The sequence below is a fragment of the Halichoerus grypus genome, chromosome 7 (assembly GCF_964656455.1).
Source record: "Halichoerus grypus chromosome 7, mHalGry1.hap1.1, whole genome shotgun sequence".
Taxonomy (NCBI): domain Eukaryota; kingdom Metazoa; phylum Chordata; class Mammalia; order Carnivora; family Phocidae; genus Halichoerus; species Halichoerus grypus.
This window is the reverse complement of record NC_135718.1, coordinates 61196215-61216624: the sequence shown is the minus strand read 5'-3', so window position 1 is coordinate 61216624 and position 20410 is coordinate 61196215. Positions and strand designations below refer to the sequence as shown.

The 20410-nt window shown below is 38.4% G+C and overlaps 1 protein-coding gene and 1 pseudogene across 3 annotated transcripts in view; one reads left to right on the top strand and one right to left on the bottom strand.

Annotated features, from left to right (window-relative positions):
• Positions 1 to 20410, bottom strand: part of JMJD1C (jumonji domain containing 1C) — a 338429-nt gene that overhangs the window by 228211 nt on the left and 89808 nt on the right. The gene's annotated exons all lie outside the window — the stretch shown is intronic.
• LOC118532090 (spermidine synthase pseudogene) lies at positions 12467 to 13473 on the top strand (annotated as a pseudogene).

Sequence of the window (20410 nt, the reverse complement as noted above, 5' to 3'; positions counted from 1 at the left end):
CTTAAAAGCAACACCAGAATCTGGAAGACATTAGATCAATGCTTTCAAAATTCTGAGGAAAAATCATTTCCAATCTCTAATCCAGAATTCTATATCCAATCAGATATGTGTCAAGTTTGAGCTTAAATACAGATCCTTTCAAGGCACCTGGCTGGCTCAGTTGGTAGAGCATGTGACTCTTCATCTCGGGGTTATAAGTTCCAGCACTACATTGTGTGTAGAGATTACTTAAAAAATAAAATCTTAAGGGGTGCCTGGGTGGCTCAGTCAGTTAAGCGTCTGCCTTCAGCTCAGGTCATGATCCCAGAGTCCTGGGATCCAGTCCCACATCGGGGCTCCCTGCTCAGCGGGGAGTCTGCTTCTCCCTTGCCCTTCACCCCAGTCTCGTGCTCTCTCTCTAATAAATAAAATCTTAAAAAAAATTTTTTTTTAAATAAATAAAATAAAATAAAATAAAATCTTATTGGTCTGCGGCATTATCTTGGCCCAAATCAGAGTAATTGCTCTAAAGTCCAAAGATATGGAGGAAGTACCAGGATGGAAACCTGACCCAGGATGCATCTAATGTTGAGTAGCTGGATTCTTTGCTGTAGCACAGGATTAAAATAAATGGTCAGTGGAAATGGGAAAAAAAATAATAAATAAAATCTTAAAAAAAATTACAAATCAATGAAATAAACAGGCCATCAAAAAAAAGTATCTTTTTTGGGGGCAATACTTTTTTTTTTTTAAGTAAGTTAAGTCCCCAACATGGGACTTAAACTCACGACCCCTATATCAAGAGCTGCATTATTTACTAACTGAGCACGCCAGGTACCCCGACAATACTTTTTAAAGAGATTACTAAATGATATATTCCACTAAGACATGGAACCCAGGAAAAGAATCCAATCAAAAAAAAAAGAGGCAAGGGAATCACCAGTATGATGGCAAAACAAGATCACAAGAGGTCTGGAGAGTACAGTTATAAAGTCTCCAGGAAAGATTACGTAAAGAAGATAAAATGGACAGGATACCTAATATACATACTTGAATGTACTGAAAAGATTTTATATAATTTGGGGATTAAATTAGTGACAAGTATATAGAAAACTAAATAAAGGGAGGAAATGCAAGACCATTATTATATAATATATAAAATATTTTTCAAAAAATTAAGTCAGTATATACTAAAGTAGGTAGTCAAAAATAGTGTTTATATACTTATGATAATACAAACATCAGGTATCCATCTAATCAATATTGTAACTGTATTGTAAGTATGGTAGGATACAAGTTTATCTAGTTTTTACATTTTTATCTACTCTTGATATTTTGGAAACATAATTGTTATATGTTTGTTTTTAATGTTCCCTCCTCTCATGCATATTAATTTCAGAAATCTCTAAAGTTTAATAACTATTGTTAGCATTTCAAAAGCATGGCCATCGAGGACTCACTTATAACTGAAACCTTCTTACATATAAAAACACTACAGACAGAATGCTCTAAGAATGATGGAACTGTCTGGGATGCTTAGGAACACAGTACTGGGCACACAGTTCATCATCAAGAAATACTGTCTGGGGTGCCTGGGTGGCTCAGTTGGTTAAGCAACTGCCTTCGGCTCAGGTCATGATCCTGGAGTCCCGGGATCGAGTCCCGCATCGGGCTCCCTGCTCGGCAGGGAGTCTGCTTCTCCCTCTGACCCTCCTCCCTCTCATGCTCTCTGTCTCTCATTCTCTCTCAAATAAATAAATAAAATCTTTAAAAAAAAAAAAAATACTGTCTGAATAAGTGAAAAAAAAAAAAATAGATCACATAAGGAATAGTCTTAACCTCAGGAAACAGTAAAAAGTCTCACAGCCCCCTTTCTGAATGCCTGGAAGTACTATCAAATATCTATCAGAGAAATCAATGAGCAGTAGGCCTATTCCAGATTTAATATGTTTAACTATTAATGAATGACTCCAAAAGGCTAGCACATAAAACAACAGGTTACTTCACCCAGGCACAAATTTAATCACACATACTTCATGGCTTCTGTGCATAGGAAATTACTTGTTAAAAGAACTTAATAGGGCGCCTGGGTGGCTCAGTCGTTAAGCGTCTGCCTTCGGCTCAGGTCATGATCCCAGGGTCCTGGGATCGAGCCCTGCATCGGGCTCCCTGCTCCACGGGAAGCCTGCTTCTCCCTCTCCCATTCCCCCTTCTTGTGTTCTCTCTCTCTCTGTCAAATAAATAAAATCTTTAAAAAAAAAACAAGAACTTAAGAAATGAACTTGGTAAATGAACAAAAAAGCATCCAAAGTTCAACACAATTATGAATCTCTCTTAAATCAACACATCTTTTATTAATCTCAACTTAGTCTAATATAGGCTAACATTTATAAAATAAAAAAATGTACCAAGAAAAAAAAAGAAAGTTCAGGGTGTTCCTGAAGGAAAGGAAGGTAGGTGAACAGGTATGAAACTGATGGTATTTGTGAATTTGACAATCATTGCAAATACCAAGGGCCATATGAAAAATTGGAGACATATTCCATAAGGATCCAAAGACATGTACGTAGTTAATAACAGAGCCAGGACTACAGATTAGTAGTCCAAACTTCTAATAATCTTTCCAACATATCATACTGCCCTTCCTTCAGTTAGCACCTTCTTTCTAAAGAAAAACAATATACTGGGAGAAACTGGGAAGATGGAGGAGTAGGAGGACCCTAAGCTCACCTCCTCCCATGGATACAACTAGGTAACACAAACATCAGTGTAAATAAGCCAGTGACCTGAAGACTGGCAGAATAAACTCCACAACTAAAGGTAAAAAAGAGGCCACATCAAGACGGGTGGGGAGCTAAACAGCCTGCAGGACCGTCTGGGACCCACTGGCGTGGAGAAGGGAGAGAAACAGACTATGACACTGGGAAGCCTGCATGGGTAAGACAAATCCCCGTAACATTTGGCTTTGAAATCTAGAGGGGCCGAATTTCCTTAGTTCTTATAATCAGTGGGACTTAAAGCCTAGAATTTATAAAACCGAGCAGCTCAGTTCTTGGAAAGCATGGAGGGTAACAGGAAGCGGAGTACCTGCCATTAAAAAGCACAATAACCACAGAGATATAGTGTGGCAGCAGTCTGAAAAATGCCTAGGGCATATGGGAGGTAGAGTGATTTACTAATCTGAGAGCTTGTCCCAAAGGAGAAGAGATCACTGGGAGACTCCTCCAGGAACAAAGGAGCTGGCAGGCACTATTTCCCTCTTCCGCCCACCAGCATAAACACACAGCCACCTGCAGGAACCAGCACAATACCAACATTCAACTACTTAACTTGCTTACACCAAGCCCCGCCCCCCAGACTTTGGTGGATCTGCCCTTTACAGTCACACTTGCCTCAGTCCTGGAGCTGCAGGTCCCTCACCTGGAAGACCAAAGCAAACCTGCCAACATTGCATCTCCTGACCCCTGTGCTTTGTGGGATCTCAGCCGGGTGGTGGAGGACCCCTCCTAAGTAAGACCTGTGCATACCTTGTTAAAATTGCATGCCCCGCCCACCCACGTTTTGTGGATCCTCCCAGGCCAGCCTTCCTCCAAACAGAAAATCAACAAGTAAACACTGGCTTTGAATGACACACTGGACCAGATGAATTTAACAGATATATTCAGAACATTCCATCCTAAACAGCAGAATACACATTCTTTTCAAGTGCACCTAGAACATTCTTCAGAAGAGATCATGTATTAGGCCACAAAACAAGATTCAACAATTCAAAAAGATCAAAGTCATACCGCGCATCTTTTCTAACCACAATGCTATGAAACTAGAAGTCAATCACCAAAACACAAAACAAAACAAAACAAAACAAAAAACAACCCTGGAAAGAGCACAAACAACTAGAGGTTAAATAACATGCTACTAAAGAATGAATGGGTCAACCAAGAAATAAAAAAAGAAATGAAAGATTACATGGGAAGAAATGAAATGAAGACACAGCAGTCCAAAATCTTTGGGATGCAGCAAAAGCGGTTCTAAGAGGGAAGTTTATAGCAATACAGGCCTACCTCAAGAAGCAAGAAAAATCTCAAATAAACAACCTAACCTTACAGGTAAAGGAGCTAAGAAAAAGAACAAACAAAACCCAAGCCCACAGAAGAAAGGAGATAATAAAGATCAGAGCACAAATAAATAATATAGAAACTTAAAAAACCACAATAGAACAATAAAACCAGGAGCTGATTCTTTAAAAGATCGACAAAATTGATAAACCTCCAGCCAGAATCATGAGAGAAAAAGAGAGAGAGGACTCAATGAAACAAAATCAGAAATGAAAGAGGAGAAATAACAACTGAAACCACAAAAAAAAAAAAGGATTATAGGAGAATATTATGAAAATTTATACGCCACCAAACTGGACAACCTATTAGAAATGGATAAATTCCTAGAAACATATAACCTACCAAAACTGATCAGGAAGAAATAGAAAATCTGAACAGACCTATTACCAGCAATAAAATTGAATCAGTAATCAAAAACTCCCAACAAACAAAAGTCCAGGACCAGAGGGCTTCACAAGTGAATTCTACCAAACACCTTTTTTTTTTTTAAGATTTTATTTATTTGAGAGAGAGTGAAAGAGAGAGAGATCACGAGCAGGGGGTAAGAGTAGAGGGAGAAGCAGACACCCTGCTGAGCAGGAAGCCGGGGTCACGACCTGGGCTGAAGGCAGACACTCAACCGACTGAGCCACCCAGGCACCCTAAATGATACCAAGCATTTAAAGAAGAGTTAAATACCTATCCTTCTCAAACTATTACAAAAAACAGAAGAGGAAGGAAAACTTCCAATTTCATTCTACAAAGTCAGCCATTACACCCTGATACCAAAACCAGATAAAGATACCACAAAAAAAGAGAACTACAGGCCAATATACCTGATGAACATAGATACAAAAATCCTCAGCAAAATATTAGCAAACCAAATCTAACAATACATTAAGAAAATCATTCTGAGGGGTACCTGGCTGGTTCACTCAGTAGTGCATGTGACTCTTGATCTCAGGGTTGTGGGTTTGAGCCCCATGTTGGGTATACAGTTTACTTAAAAATAAAAAATCTAAAAAAAAAGGGGGGGAGGGAAGGAAAATCATTCACCATAATCAGGGGATTTATTCCTGGGATGCAAGAGTGGTTCAAGATGAGCAAGTCAATCAATGTGCTACAATACACCAACAAGAGAAAGGATAAGAACCATATGATTGATAATTTCAATAGATGCAGAAAAAGCATTTAGCAAAGTAAATATCCACTCATGATAAAAACCCTCAACAAAGTAGGTTTCAAGGGAATATACCTCAACATAATAAATATGAAAACACACAGCTGGGGCGCCTGGGTGGCTCAGTCGTTAAGCGTCTGCCTTCGGCTCAGGTCATGATCCCAGGGTCCTGGGATCGAGCCCCACATCGGGCTCCCTCCTCCGCGGGGAGCCTGCTTCTCCCTCTCCCACTCCCCCTGCTTGTGTTTCCTCTCTCGCTGTGTCTCTCTCTCTCAAATAAATACATAAAATCTTTAAAAATAAATAAATAAAAATAAATAAATCTTTAAAAAAAAAAAAAGAAAACACACAGCTAACATCATACCCAATGGGGGAAAATGAGACCTTTTTCCTAAGGTCAGGAACAAGAAAGGATGTCCACTCTCCCCATTTTTATTCAACACAGTACTGGAAATCCTAGCAACAGCAATCAGATGAAAAAAAGGAATAAACAGCATCCAAATTAGTAAGGAAGAAGTCAAACTTTCACAATTCGCAGGTGATATGATACTATATATATATATATATATATATATATATATATATATATAGCAAACCCTAAAGATTCCACCAATTCCTCCTGCCGAGCAGGGAGCCCAACGCGGGGCTCGATCCCAGGACCCTGGGATCATGACTTGAGCCGAAGGCAGGCGCTTAACAACTGACCACCCAGGCGCCCCTCATGCTTCCCTTTAAAGGTAAGAAAAAATTCTCCTCCTCTAGAGCCTAGGGAGAGAGCGTGGCCCTGCCAACAACTTGATTTCATACTCTGACCTCCAGAGTTGAGAAAATAAATTTCTACTGTTTTAAGCCACCAAGTTTGCAGTGATGTGTTACTGCAGCCCTGGAAAACTAAGATCAGGAATTTCACAGATATTATAGGGTTTAAAAGCCACTGCATTAAAAAAAGAAAAAAAGCCACTGCCTGATTCCACTTATTTGAAGATGTATTTATTTTGAGAGAGAGCGGAGCACACACACAAGCAGGGGGTGGGGGGCAGAGGGAGAGAGAGAATCTCAAGCATATTCCACACTGAGTGTGGAGCCCAATGTGGGGCTCAATCCCAGATCATGACCTGACCTGAAATCAAGTGTTGGACGCTTAACAGCCTGAGCCACCCAGGTGCCCCTGAAGTTCAACAATAGGCAAATCTCATCCATAGTGACAGAATTAGTGGAATAGAGGAGGAGCAGTATAGACTGGGAAGGGGTAACTGGGTAAGGATGGTGTGTTAGAAACATTCTATATTTTGATCTGGGTGGTAGTTACATGAGTAGATAAAAACATATTTTTTTAAACTAAAGAATAGTGTATATTCTGGATGATATAATTTTAAAAAAGAAGAAAAAGACCACAACACAAAGATACACTATCAAAATAATAATCACAGAAACTTGCTAAATAAATTATGATTGAAGACTTACTACTAGTTCAGAGCTATCTTAAGACTTAACCCATTGTAACCAGGCACACTGAAAGATACATAATTTCCAAATACTTAGTCTCATCTTTCAATATATGTGTTTGTGTATTTACATGAAAGAGATAATAGAAAAATAGGTCAAAGACAAGCACTCTTCAATATTTTGATTTGACAGCACTGTTGGGACTTAAACAGTTTTGGTGCTGAATACCAAAATAGGTTATTTGATTTATGTTTTGCCATCTTAAATATGTTAAGGATGAAATAAATTTACCTCTGTTAAATAACATTTTTTAAATGAACGTGTTCTAGCTTAATATGTATAGATTTTTAACATGAGTTTCCTCACCAGAGTCTTACAAAATAGAGACACAATCTCATATTGTAGGAACATTTTATGTAAACAGTTGCAACTACTGGGAAGGAGTAAATCTTAGATTTATTTAGTAAAATAGCTAAACTCCCTGCTGGTGGGAGAAAAGTCCTTCACAGCTGCCTTATGCTGAACCTATTTTTTCCTGCTTTGCTAGGAGACAAAAAATGGTATCAGGAGATAATGGTAGAGGATCTATGCAAGCCTGTGCCTGGATAAGAGAGAGAGCGAGAGAAGAATGCTAAGAAATCTAAGTAAAGCAGTTCTTTTAACTTCAGCAAGCACTTAAACTTTTCTCCCTCAAGTCAGATTAAAAGCTGAATGGAGGACAGTCACAAAGTTTTGTGATGAAAATTAGGATTTCAAAATTACAAACGCAATGAAAATTCCACATCCATGAAGAAAAATAAAAAGTTGAGTTAATTTGATTAGATGCATTTTTTTCCCTGTTATTGCCAACTCTACAACCTAATTCCCTCTTAAAATACAACTCCATTCCACTGCTTTTGAAAATGAGTAAATGTAGCAGTGTGGGTATAAGTAAGAATATGGTTACTTACCAAATTTCACTTAAGAACACAATTTTTCTTCACATAAAGTGACTTACCTAAAACTTTAATATTAGTATGTAATATCACAGTATTATAGACAGATCAGATATACCTCATTAGAATTTTACCTATAAACTTTAGTGACCTAAAAATAAACAAACTTTAGTATCCTATCTATATATTTTAAAGCCACCAGTTTGCTATAAATTATATAACCTTTCCCACCTAATAAAACCTTACACATGACTTTTGTAAGAAAGGAGTAATATGAAAGGTTACCGTAATATGATGACATCACTGGAGGAATCATGATCTATATTGTTTTCTTTAATGATTTCATATACAAACATGAAGCTGGTTCTCACTTATAGTGCAATGGATATGGCCATTAGTTTGGTTCATGTTGATTCAGCAAAACTATAGCACAGACGTTTGATTTTTTAAGTTTTGGTTTAGCATGTTCTTGGAACTCCTGATACTGAATCATTGAATATATGACTTTAAAATAACATCTTTTTATTTTTCAAGGTGACATATAAGCACATACTGATAATTTAATAACTTAATCATAAACCATAAAAATTTAGAAGAACTAATTCAGTATATAAACCTAAGGCATACCTAATTATTACAAAACCATAAAATGGAACTATAAAAGACTGTATTACTTTAACTTTCCTTAAAATGAAATCTTTTTTTGCACATCTCACACAATAAAAAGCAACTGCGATGCCCTGTAGAATAGCAGCACCTGCAGGGAAAGATCCAGTCTAGCAACTGTTGGTACTTAACCCATTACTTGATTTTCAAACATCAAGGCACTCCCCTTCCCCTGCCTTCCTGTATACTCAATGGATGAAACTGAAAAAAACAGAGCTCAGAGTATTCATGCTGAACTCCCACAACTATAGAGCTGAATCTCATACATCCTCTAAAAATACTGTCCTGAGAACAGGCTTTAACACAATTGTGCAGCATCTTGCTCCTAGCTAGGAGTTCCACAGAAGATAAATATTCCATCATACACTTAACTTCTATAAAGGAGTCCATATTTTTAAAGGATACTTACAATTAAATAAGAACTAGATAAGAACACTAAAATAAGAGAAACCTGCAATGTTTAAACTGCACAAGGAAAAATATGACCAAGAAAAAAAATTACTTACTTCAACCCTTAATGATATTTTACAGGCAAAGATATTTTCAATAAGAAAGTAAAATATTATTCACTCAACAATAATGATTTTCTTAGTGTATTTTTTATAAGTCAACATGTAAAAATCACCTGAACTGTAATCAATGATTTGAGAAAAATAATCTATCTTGTTTTGTCAATATTTTAATGTTTTTAATATTTTAGAAAACTTTTGATATTACAAAAAAAAAGTTTAAAATTTCTTTGGCATATTACTACACCTAAAGGTCTGTCAAATAAGGGGGAAAACTCTCTAGTCATCTGATCATGGTGTGCTGGCAATTTCTCAAACATCTGCTGAAGGTCAGATTTCCATTGCATGGAAGCAATCAATGGAACTACACAATTCTCCTAGCACTAAAAGAAGCTAAACAGAACACTATTTTACATAAGTAATAAAATATAACCCTAGCTTCGTAATAAACTGTAACAAAGTCTATCTCCTCCCCCACAGAATTCATACATTTAAAACATGGTTATAATATTCTTTTTGCATTTTATTTTAAAATTATGCTTATTATGTCCATGAAGTGTGTATATAAAACTTCATACCTTCCATTTGGTAAAAAATTATATAATCAATTTTTTAATTTCACACTCCAAAAAAGCACTATACATCTAAATGAAATTTTAAGAATAATTTAAATGTAATGATACGTATTTATAGGTTTGTTTTTTTTTTTACAAGTATGAAAACATAATAGCAGGCCACTTATTTCAGTGAAGAGTGATTCATTTTGCAACTAATTCACATTAAGATGACTGGGTTTACAAGAAGTTATATGGTTAAAACTAAACTTGTTATAGAAACATTCAGATTTTTCTATGATCATAGAGACTGATGATGTCAGTTACTTTGAAAAAAATTTTTGATCCAAATCACCTTGAACACATTTCATACTCTACAACTAAGGAAACTTGATCAATTGTTTAAACAAGTAATGAAACACAACAGGTTACCAAAGAATTATAGTTAAATATTACAAGAAGCATTGTCAATGTACATATTTATGAAGTACTACTTTATTGGATCTTCTTTTTAAGAACAGAAATAAAGGTTAGGGCACTTGGGTGGCTCAGTCAATTAAGCATCTGCCTTCAGTTCAGGTCATTATCTCAGGATCCTCGGATTGAGCCCCACATCAGGCTTCCCGATCAGCGAGGAGTCTGCTTCTCCCTCTCCCTCTGCTCGTGCTCTCTCTCTCTCTTCTCTCAAATAAATAAAATCTTTAGAAAAGTATATTAAAGCTAAAATTAAAAGTTAAAGTACTTTCCCCTTCAAAGTACTCTATGTGTTAAACACTCAAATTGCTGCCAAAGTTTTACACTGTAGCTATAAAATGATGAAACATTTTTAAATATAAAAATGTGCCCTTTTATATAAGCCTACACAATTATGGGCAGTTTTAAATCTTAGATTAAAACACTTTGCCAAAAGACTCTCAGAAAATTAGTAAGCAAAACATAAATGATCAAGTGACTACTTGAAGCTTTTTTTTTTTAAAAGCTTAATGTTAATATTTTTAAGTAACACAGGAATCTTTTCTCATTTAAAAATATGGTAAAGCTACTAGGAAATAGATGAATCATAAAACCCTGCTTGTGATTATACTATATACTAATAAGGAACTTCCATCATATTGTAGATATAAATTACAATACAATGCAAAATAGAGAACTTTAAAAAAAAGAGAGAGCGAGAGAGCATGTGAGGGAGTGAGAGAGGGAGAGAGAGAATCCCAAGCAGGCTCCCTGTTCAGCAAGGGGCTGCAAGCAGGGCTCAACCTCACCACCCTGAGATCATGACATGAGCCAAAATCAAGAGTCTGATGCTTAAAACTGAGCCATCCAGGAGTTTCAGAGAGATTTTACTTCTAATAAGACTATTGTTAAGGAAAGTTGGGCCTTAAACAATCTAATCCCAGCAAAACAACTGAATTAACAAGTGTGGTCAAGTTAGAACTACACCATCTTCCTAATACAGACAAGTTTTTATTTTTCAATGAACTCAACTATTTAGATTATAATTTTGCTCTAATAACCTTCATTATTTTATATAGGATTATAATTTAATTCCAAGAAAGATTAATACTGGATCTATGCTAAGTATTTTCCAAGAATATTATCATCATAAAAAGATAAGCTCCCAAGTGATGCTGATTGTACTGCTCTAAGGATCACACTTAGAAAATTGCCATACTAAAGGGTATCTGTAACATGCATCCTAACAAACTATCTAATCTATCTGGCACACAGTTTCCAAATTAATCTTCCTTTAACAACATTTAAAAAGCATTAAACAGTTTTTCAGAAATCTCTCCATGGTTTCTCACGGGGAATAGCATAACATCTAAACTTATTAAGACTAGTACTGAAGGTATTAGAAGAAAAGTCGTTAAACAGTTCATCTCATTTTTCTTTGATGGCTAAAATGAAAGTCTGTCTACATACTTTTTATTTTTTTTTAAAGATTTTATTTATTTATTTGACAGAGAGATACACAGCAAGAGAGGGAACACAAGCAGGGGGAGTGGGAGAGGGAGAAGCAGGCTTCCCGTGGAGCAGGGAACCCGATACAGGGCTCGATCCCAGGACTCTGGGACTATGACCTGAGCCGAAGGCAGACGCTTAACCATCTGAGCCACCCAGGCTCCCCCCACATATTTTTTAAAGCCATGCTAAAACCACTCAATATTTTCTATGTACTTACGTTCTCAGGCACTGCCAGGAGTGGAGTTATAAACAGCAAAAGCTACCTCTAACTAAAAGACGTGTATGTAAACAAATAATCAAAATACCATGCAGGAATTTCTGCTTTCTGTATAATTCATATCACCATCTCTGTAACAATTAAAATGCTAGATAAAATACATTTCAAGTTTGTGTTTTTTAAAGCTGACTGCTAATGCTAACAAGATAGAGAGGATTATTGAGCCAAGAACCTGAAGAGGTAAAAAACCCACAGACAGATGGAGCACTGTCAGCTACTTTTGCCCTGAAGTTCAAAATCCAAGCAATACACCAAGTTGCAAAGTTACATGGTGGTCTCCCTAAGGCCACCTCTAACAAAGTCCAAATCTAGAGTCCACCAAAGGTAAGAACCATGGTAACTCCCCTAACTGGCTCAGAACTCTGAAAGGCTATATCTTGGGAACAAGAGTGACCCAGAATTAAAACACTTCTTGCATGGTCTGAAGTAATAAAGACGGTCAGAAAATTTTTGAGTAAAGACGGTCAGAAAATCTCAAATGACACTTAGAATAAGACACTTAACTGGACTACTGTCACCAGGTACCTGGGTGAATCAAATACAAATTCTCAATGGAAAAAGACAGTATTATCCTAAACATTAAATTATTCCTACAACTAATTTTTCAAATAAAGAGCCCAGCACACAAACAAAACCAAGCGCATGAGAAGATAAGGCAACACGAAGAAAAACCAGCAGAATCAAATGAACTAAAATTAAAGTATTCCTGTGAAAACAAATGCCAACAAACGTACTACATATCAAACTTTGTAGAATGCAGCTAGTGAACTGCTAAAAGGAAAATTTAAAGGCTTAAATGCATGTATTAAAAAAGAAGAGGCTGCAGTCCCAAGCCCGCCCCGTGCCGCCCGCCCGCCCACCATGGAGCCCCGCCCCAACGGCCCCGCGCCTTCGTCCCCGCTGACATCCACGAGGGCTGGTTCCACGAGACGTGCAGCCTGTGGCCCGGCCAAGCCCTGTCGCTGCAGGTGGAGCAGCTGCTACACCATCAGCACTCGCGGTACCAGGATATCCTTATCTTCCGCAGTGAGAGCTACAGCAACGTGCTGGTGTTGGACGGCGTCATCCAGTGCACGGAGAGGGATGAGTTCTCCTACCAGGAGATGATAGCCAGCTTGCCCCTCTGCAGCCACCCGAACCCACGCAAGGTGCTGATCATCGGGGGTGGGGACAGAGGTGTCCTGCGGGAGGTGTTGAAGCATTCCTCCGTGGAGTCTGTGGTCCAGTGTGAGATCGATGAGGACGTCATCCAGGTCTCTAAGAAGTTCCTGCAGGGCATGGCCGTGGGCTACTCCAGCTCCAACTGACCTGACACGTGGGCGACGGTTTTGAGTTCATGAAACAGAACCAGGATGCCTTCGATGTTATCATCAGTGACTCCTCAGACCCTATGGGCCCTGTAGAGAGTCTCTTCAAGGAGTCCTATTACCAGCTCATGAAGACGGCCCTCAAGGACAATGGCGTCCTCTGCTGCCAGGGCGAGTGTCAGTGGCTGCACCTGGACCTCATCAAGCAGATGGGGCAGTTCTGCAAGTCGCTCTTCCTCGTGGTGGCCTATGCGTACTGCACCATCCCCACCTACGCCAGCAGCCAGATAGGCTTGGTGCTGTGCAGCAAAAATCCCAGCACAGACTTCCGGAAGCCCATGCAGCCTCTGACACAGAAGCACAGATGCAGCTGAAGTACTACAACTCAGACGTGCACCAGGCCGCCTTCGTCCTGCCCGAGTTTGCGCGCAAGGCCCTCAATGATGTGAGCTGACCCCAGGCGCCCCTGCTGACGCCGCCCAGGACCTCAGGCCAGGGAGCCTCCAGGGCGCCTGGGCGCTACGAGCCATGGACGAGACGCCCCACCCCCCGCCCCGCCGGTGTGCCCACCGAACAAGTGTTACAGGCCCCAGAATGCTGCCCGGGCTTCCCTGCTGGGCGGACTCTGTCGATGTGGCGTCCAGCCTCCAAGCCTCTACCAGCTGTGTACAGCACCTTCTCCACCTTCTGTCACCCTCACTCACCAAACACGTGTGTTTAGAACAAATTCCGGAAAAAAAAAAAAAAAAGAAGGGCTGGGAAATAACAATCAAGAATCCATCGCAAGAAATTCGAAAGAAAATCACAGAACAGGCATTCTATGAAAGAAGGAAAATAAAGATCAGAGTAGAAATTTATAAAGTACAAAACAAACATCCTATAAAGAAGATTGACAAAACCAAAATGTGCATTTTTGAAAGGATTAGTGAAACTGATAAGCCTCTGGTGAGACTAATGGGGAAAAAAAGGTAGACACTATAGAATGAAAGTGGGGACATCAAAGTGGCAGACCCTTACTGTTTAGAGACACAAACTTCAATGGCAAAACTATAGAGCAAAGCAAGAAAAACCTATTGCCATGAAAATCTGGATGGCAATTACTTCCAGGTAGAAGAAAAGAGTTATGATGACTAGGGGGTGGAACTGGTAGAGCTTTTGAGTACTGGCAATGTTCTATTCCTTGATCTGGATGGAGGGTGGTTACACAGGCATTTGCTTTACATAATTAAATAAGCTATACAATCTCTACTTTGTACACTTTTCTGTATGTGTTATTGTTAGGAACTGAATCGTGACCTTCAAAATTCCTGATGTTGAAGCTCTAATCCCCAATGTGACCATATTCAGAAATAGGACCTTTATTTATTTATTTTTTTTAAAGATTGTATTTATTTATTTGACAGAGAGAGAGCACAAACAGAGGGAGCAGCAGACAGAGGAAGAGGGAGAAGCCGACTCCCCGCGGAGCAGGGAGCCCGATGTGTGGCTTGATCCCAGGACCCTGGGATCATGACCGTAGCTGAAGGCAGACTGAGCCACCCAGGCGCCCAGAGATAGGACCTTTAAGAAGTTAATTAAATGAGGTCATATGGGTGGGGCCCTAATCCCACAGGTCTGGTGTCCTTAAAAGAGGAAGAGACAACAGACCCCTCCACACCCACCATCAGCACAGAGAAAAAGCCATGTGAGGACACAGCAAGAAGGTATACATCTGTATACGAGAAAGAGAGCCCACACCAGAAACCAATCTTGACAACACCATGATCTTGGACTTCTGACCTCCAGAACTATGAGGAAATAAATTTTTGTTGTTTAAGCCACCCAGTCTACAGTATTTTGTTATGGCAGCCCTAGCAGATCAATATAGTTATGTTTTATATTTTGAAAGGTAAAAAAAAAAAAAAAATAGAAGGTGACAGGTGTCACCATGGGTACCATGGAGGAGGTAGAAACCATTTATTATAAAATTATTTTAGGGGCGCCTAGGTGGCTCAGTTGGTTAGGTGTCTGCCTTCAGCTCAGGTCACGACCCCAGAGTTCTGGGATTGAGCCCTGGGTCGGACTCCCTGCTCAGCGGGGATCCTGTTTCTCCCTCTGCCGGCCGCTCCACATGCTTGGGCTCTCTAATAAATAAGTAAAATCTTTAAAAAATAAAAAAAGAATTTTTTAAATAAAATTATTTTAACTGCAACAAATTAATATTTTAAAAGAAACACTTGCTAATTGCTCACCCTAACATAACAACTAATAGATTTATTTTATCCTTTCCACACTTTTCTTACAACATTCCCTCTACCTGAAATATTTTTTATTCAGTCTAAGCCCTTTTCTCCAGTTTAACTAGTCAAATGAGATTAAATATTGTACCCAACTGCCACCCTACATGGAGAGCAGTTGGACAATGATATGCCCCCTGAATGTGATTACCATGAAAAGAAATACTGAAACCTGGGAAGGTAATTAAAATACTGGTCATAAAAAACAGTCAAAAAATACAAGATTTTGCTATTGCATATTAAAATGGGGCAGTTTCGTGAAAAGGTATTCTTGTCTTTTTGTTGTAGGATACAACATAAAATTTGTCATTTTAGCCATATTTAAGTTTATAATTCAGTGGCATTACTTTCACACTGTTGTGCAACCATCATTACTATCTATTTTCAAGGCTTTTTTTATCACAACAAACTCCTTTTTTTAAAAAAGATTTTATTTATTTGAGAGAGAGAGCTAGAGAGAGCACAAGTGGGATGAAGGGCAGAGGGAGAAGCAAATTCCCCGCTGAGTTGGGAGCCTGATGCAGGACTCAATCCTGGGACTCCAGGATCATGACCTGAGCCGAAGGCAGACGCTTAACCGACTGAGCCATCCAGGTGTCCCACAACAAACTATTCATAAGCAGTAATTCCCCTATCTGCTCTCCCCTCAACACCAGGTAACCTCTAATGTACCTTCTGTTTCTATGAATTTGCTTATTCTAAATATTTCACATAAGTAGAATCATAATATTTGTCCCTTTGTGTACAGCTTAGTTCACTTAGCATATTTTTAAGGTTCATTCATGTTGTAGTAGGTATCAGAATATCATCCCTTTTCATGGCTTTGTAATATCCCACTGAATCTATTACCACATTTTATTTATCCATCTATCTTTTGTTGGGTATTTAGGTTGTTTCTGCCTTATAGTTATTGTAAATAATGCTGCAAAGAAGATGGGCATACAAGTATCTGCTGAGTCTGAGCATTCAATTCTTTGAGATATACCTAAGGACTGGAATTGCTGAGTCATGCGGTAATTCTCTTTAGCTTTTTGAGGAACCACCAAACAGTTTTCCATATTGGCTGCACCATTTTTTACATTCCGACCAACAATATATGAAAGTTCCAATTTTTCCACAGCCTCACCAACACATGTTATTTTCTGGTTTTTTTGGTTTGTCTTATGTGTGGTTTTTCTTGCTTTTTAAAAAATTATAACCATCCTAGTGTGAAGTGGTAGTACATGGTGGTTTTGATTTACATTTCTCTAATGACTAAAGATATCAAGGACTTTTTCATGTGCTTATTCGCTATTATTATACTACCTTCTTTGGAGAAATGTCTATTCAAGACTTTTTCCCATTTTTTAGAAAGATTTATCTATCTATCTATCTATCTATCTATCTATCTATCTATCTATCAGAGAGGGAGAGCACAAGCAGGGGGAACAGCAGGCAGAGGGAGAAGCAGGCTCCCCGCTGAGCAAGGAACCTGATATGGGACTCGATCCCTGGACTCGGGGATCATGACCTGAGCCAAAGGCAGACTGAACGACCCAGGTGTCCCTCTAAGAACTGGGTCTGGGAACCCTAAAAGAGTAAACAAGTCAGACAAATAAAAGATTATATTCAAATAAATTATATAGTTGACCCCTGAACAACACAGGGGTTAGGGTGCCAACCCCCACACAGTTGAAAATCCATGTATAACTTTTGATTCCCCCAAAACTTTACTGATAGTCTACTATTGACCAGAAGTCTTACCAATAACAGTTGATTAACATATATTTTGTACATTATATGTATTACATACTGTATTCCTACAATAAAGTAAGCTAGAAAGAAGACAATGTTAAGAAAATCATAAGGAAGAGAAAACCACATTTATAATACTGTTCTGTATTTATCAAAAAATCCACATATATGTGCACTTGCACAGTTCAAACCCATGTTAAGGACCAACTGCATACTGATTTACAAACAACAATCACTTTTCAACCCTTCAACAAAACATTTAAAAAGGTTTACCACTATATTCCATTCTAAAAGACCAAATTAATTATTGAAGAGGTTAAGAGAATTAAAAAAAAAAAAAGAATAGGGAAAAAACAAGGGTAAGATTAATGCACTGAAACACCAAAGAATGATATATTTAGTTTATTGTGCCAGAAGCGGCACCATTATGAAAAATAAGATGGTCCAGCCTATAGCTGTAAGAGGCTTTTCCCAAAGTACCACAACCTCTGGTTGTATACCCAATATCCATACACCTCACTTTCTTTCCAAAAGCACACAAATTTTGTTAGGGGAAATAAAGGCCAATCCTAAATTTTCCAGCCTCCTGGAAATGGCCATGTGACATAATTCAGGATAATAAGATATATATGTGTAAGATTTGAGGTAACTTGAGCTGAGGTTTCTTAGAAAGATCTTTAACTAGGGGCAAACATAGATGATATGAACCTTTTTGCCCTTTTCCACTTTGTCCTTCTTTCTGTTTGGAGCTATACGGAGCAAGGCATAGCATCAGCTATGTTGTAACTGTCCCTGAGGAAAAGATTGAGAGAACTGCCCTATCTTCAAAAGCAACATCCTTAAGTGACCACATCGATCCTGGAATGTCTACTTCTAGGTTTCTTGTTAAAACACAGACAACTAAATACCTATTTTGTTTAACCACTGTTACTTGGAATTATGGTTAAGTGAAACCAAACTCAATCTCTAACTAAAACTACCTCTAAACTCTCCAAGAATCTCTAACTAAAACTACCTCTAAACTCTCCAAGAAGAGGGGTCATCTATACATCCCCAATACCCATATAATAACTGGCACTAAAAAAAAATATTATGAGATAGAAGGGTACAAAAGCTTTAAAGGATCAGGTGGAAGCTCTTTTTTTTTTTCTAAGATTTTCTTTATTTATTTTAGAGAGAGAGTAGGCTGAGGAACAGAGGGGGAGGGAGAGAGAGAGAGAATCCCAAGCCAACTTTGAGCTGAGCTCGGAGCCCAACTCAGAGCTCAATCCCACCACCCTGAGATGATAACCTGAGCAGAAATCAAGAGTCAGACACCTAGCTGACTGAGCCACCCAGGTGCCCCCAGATGCAAGTTCTAATACAAAAACAAAAGCCATGAGGCCAGCTACGAATTTTAGAGCTTTCAATTATACCTCAAAACAGAAATACACAGACTCTGAATACCTAAGAAAATGCCTTCTAAAATGCCATCAGCATCTCTTAAGTTAAATTCATGGCAATCATAAAACTAACTGCATGCTTTCTTACACTAAGAAACTTGATTAAGAAAAGGTGATGCTCTCATTAACTGACCTGAACTCTTATTTGATTATCAAACAACAGAGGCTACAAACACAATAAAAATAATAATAAATAATAAAAATAAAAATACTTTTCTAAATATAAAGATCTCAAGTAAGAGCTTAACTTTGATAAGTATGTGGAAATCAAAAAACAACAATGATGGCTTGACTGTAACAGAAGATATACTAATTCAATTGTATCATTCACAATCATGATGGATAACTGAAACAGACCTCAAACTCAAACTCTACTGGAAGCAAGGCAAGTAACATAAATTAAGTGAATTCTAAAATAGAGAAAAGGAACTAACAATCTAAAGAAGGTATGCCTTGACTAAAGCAGGAAACTTTGCAGCTCCAGCTAACTGCTTAAATCACAATTTCAGACACAATGTTACTAGAGTGTACAATTCATTAAGAGAACCCCCAAATCCAACTTTTTGTGTTAAATTCCTCAATATTTAATTTGACATTTAAACCAGTAAAACACTTTTTTTTTTTTTTTAAGATTTTTTATTTATTTATTTGACAGAGAGAGACACAACGAGAGAGGGAACACAAGCAGGGGGAGCGGGAGAGGGAGAAGCAGGCTTCCCGCTGAGCAGGGAGCCCGATGCGGGGCTCGATTCCAGGACCCTGGGATCATGACCTGAGCCAAAGGCAGACGCTTAACAACTGAGCCACCCAGGCGCCCCAAAACCAGTAAAACACTTCTACAAGCCACTAATTTGCAACCTTTGAGCTAATATATATTAAGTACTTCCTACATGCATTTTATAAATAGTTTAATGGCAAAAACCTAAAAATGTAATGAACCCATTTTTGCTTTGAGCCAAGATGAATTAATAGGGTCTGCATTTATCATCCTGTCTGAAACTACTAAAAATCCAGAGGAAAAAAAGGTAAAACATTAATTTTCAAGACAGTGAACATAAGGCAACAAAGGATAATGAATTCTCAAAAATGGGACACAGGTTACATAACCTCTCCAGTTATACCAGCTTATTTACTGAAGAGAGTCACACACCATCATGCAAAGGAGGAGAAAACCACATGGAGCCTAAGAGTTTCTGTAAATTGAGGACATAAAGCTGATAATTCAGGCAGGCCAAGGTGTAAGAGTTGCAAGACACAACACCAGGGAGCAAAAAGCCACCAAGAGAAAGATCACCAAAGTAGCACCCTAAGCATTGAGCTAAATAAGGTCTGACAGCCCATGTGCTTTAAGAAATTAAACAAAGGTAGGAGAAAACAAAAACCTAAGAGGATTAGAGAGGGGAATTCCCACAGCTCATATGAGCCTGGTACAGTTCCTCTTCCCAATAGTAAGAGTGATTAATCTCAATTTATAAGGCATTGAGAGAGTACTCGTGAGGTCTTGTATTGGAGAAAAATTAGCCCTAGACTAAAAACTACTCTATAACTAAAAAAGTCTTAAAAACAAGACCCCAAAGATCAAACTGTTTCCAAGTAACTTAACTTCATCCCAGAAAAAAAACTCCAAAATATTTATAGGAATACAAAAAAATCCAGTATATGACAAGGTAATATTTACAAAGTCTGGCGTTCAGTCAAAAATTACCAGGCATCCATAGGGTGCCTGGGTGGCTCAGATGGTTAAGCGCCCAACTCTTGGTTTCGGCTCAGGTCATAGAGCCCCGCTCCCCCACCCCCTGCCCCCATCCCTGCCCCAGGGTGGGCTCCGCACTTTGCAGGGAATCTCCTTCAAGATTCTCTTCCTCTGCCCCTCCCCTGACTCGTGCACACGCTCTCTCTCAAATAAATAAATCTTTTAAAAAAATTACCAGGCATCCAAGGAAGTAGAAAATATGACCCATAAAGAGAAAAAAATTATTCAATCAAAAACAACCCAAAAGGGATGCAGATGGTAAAATTAGTAGACAATTAGTACATGAGATTTAA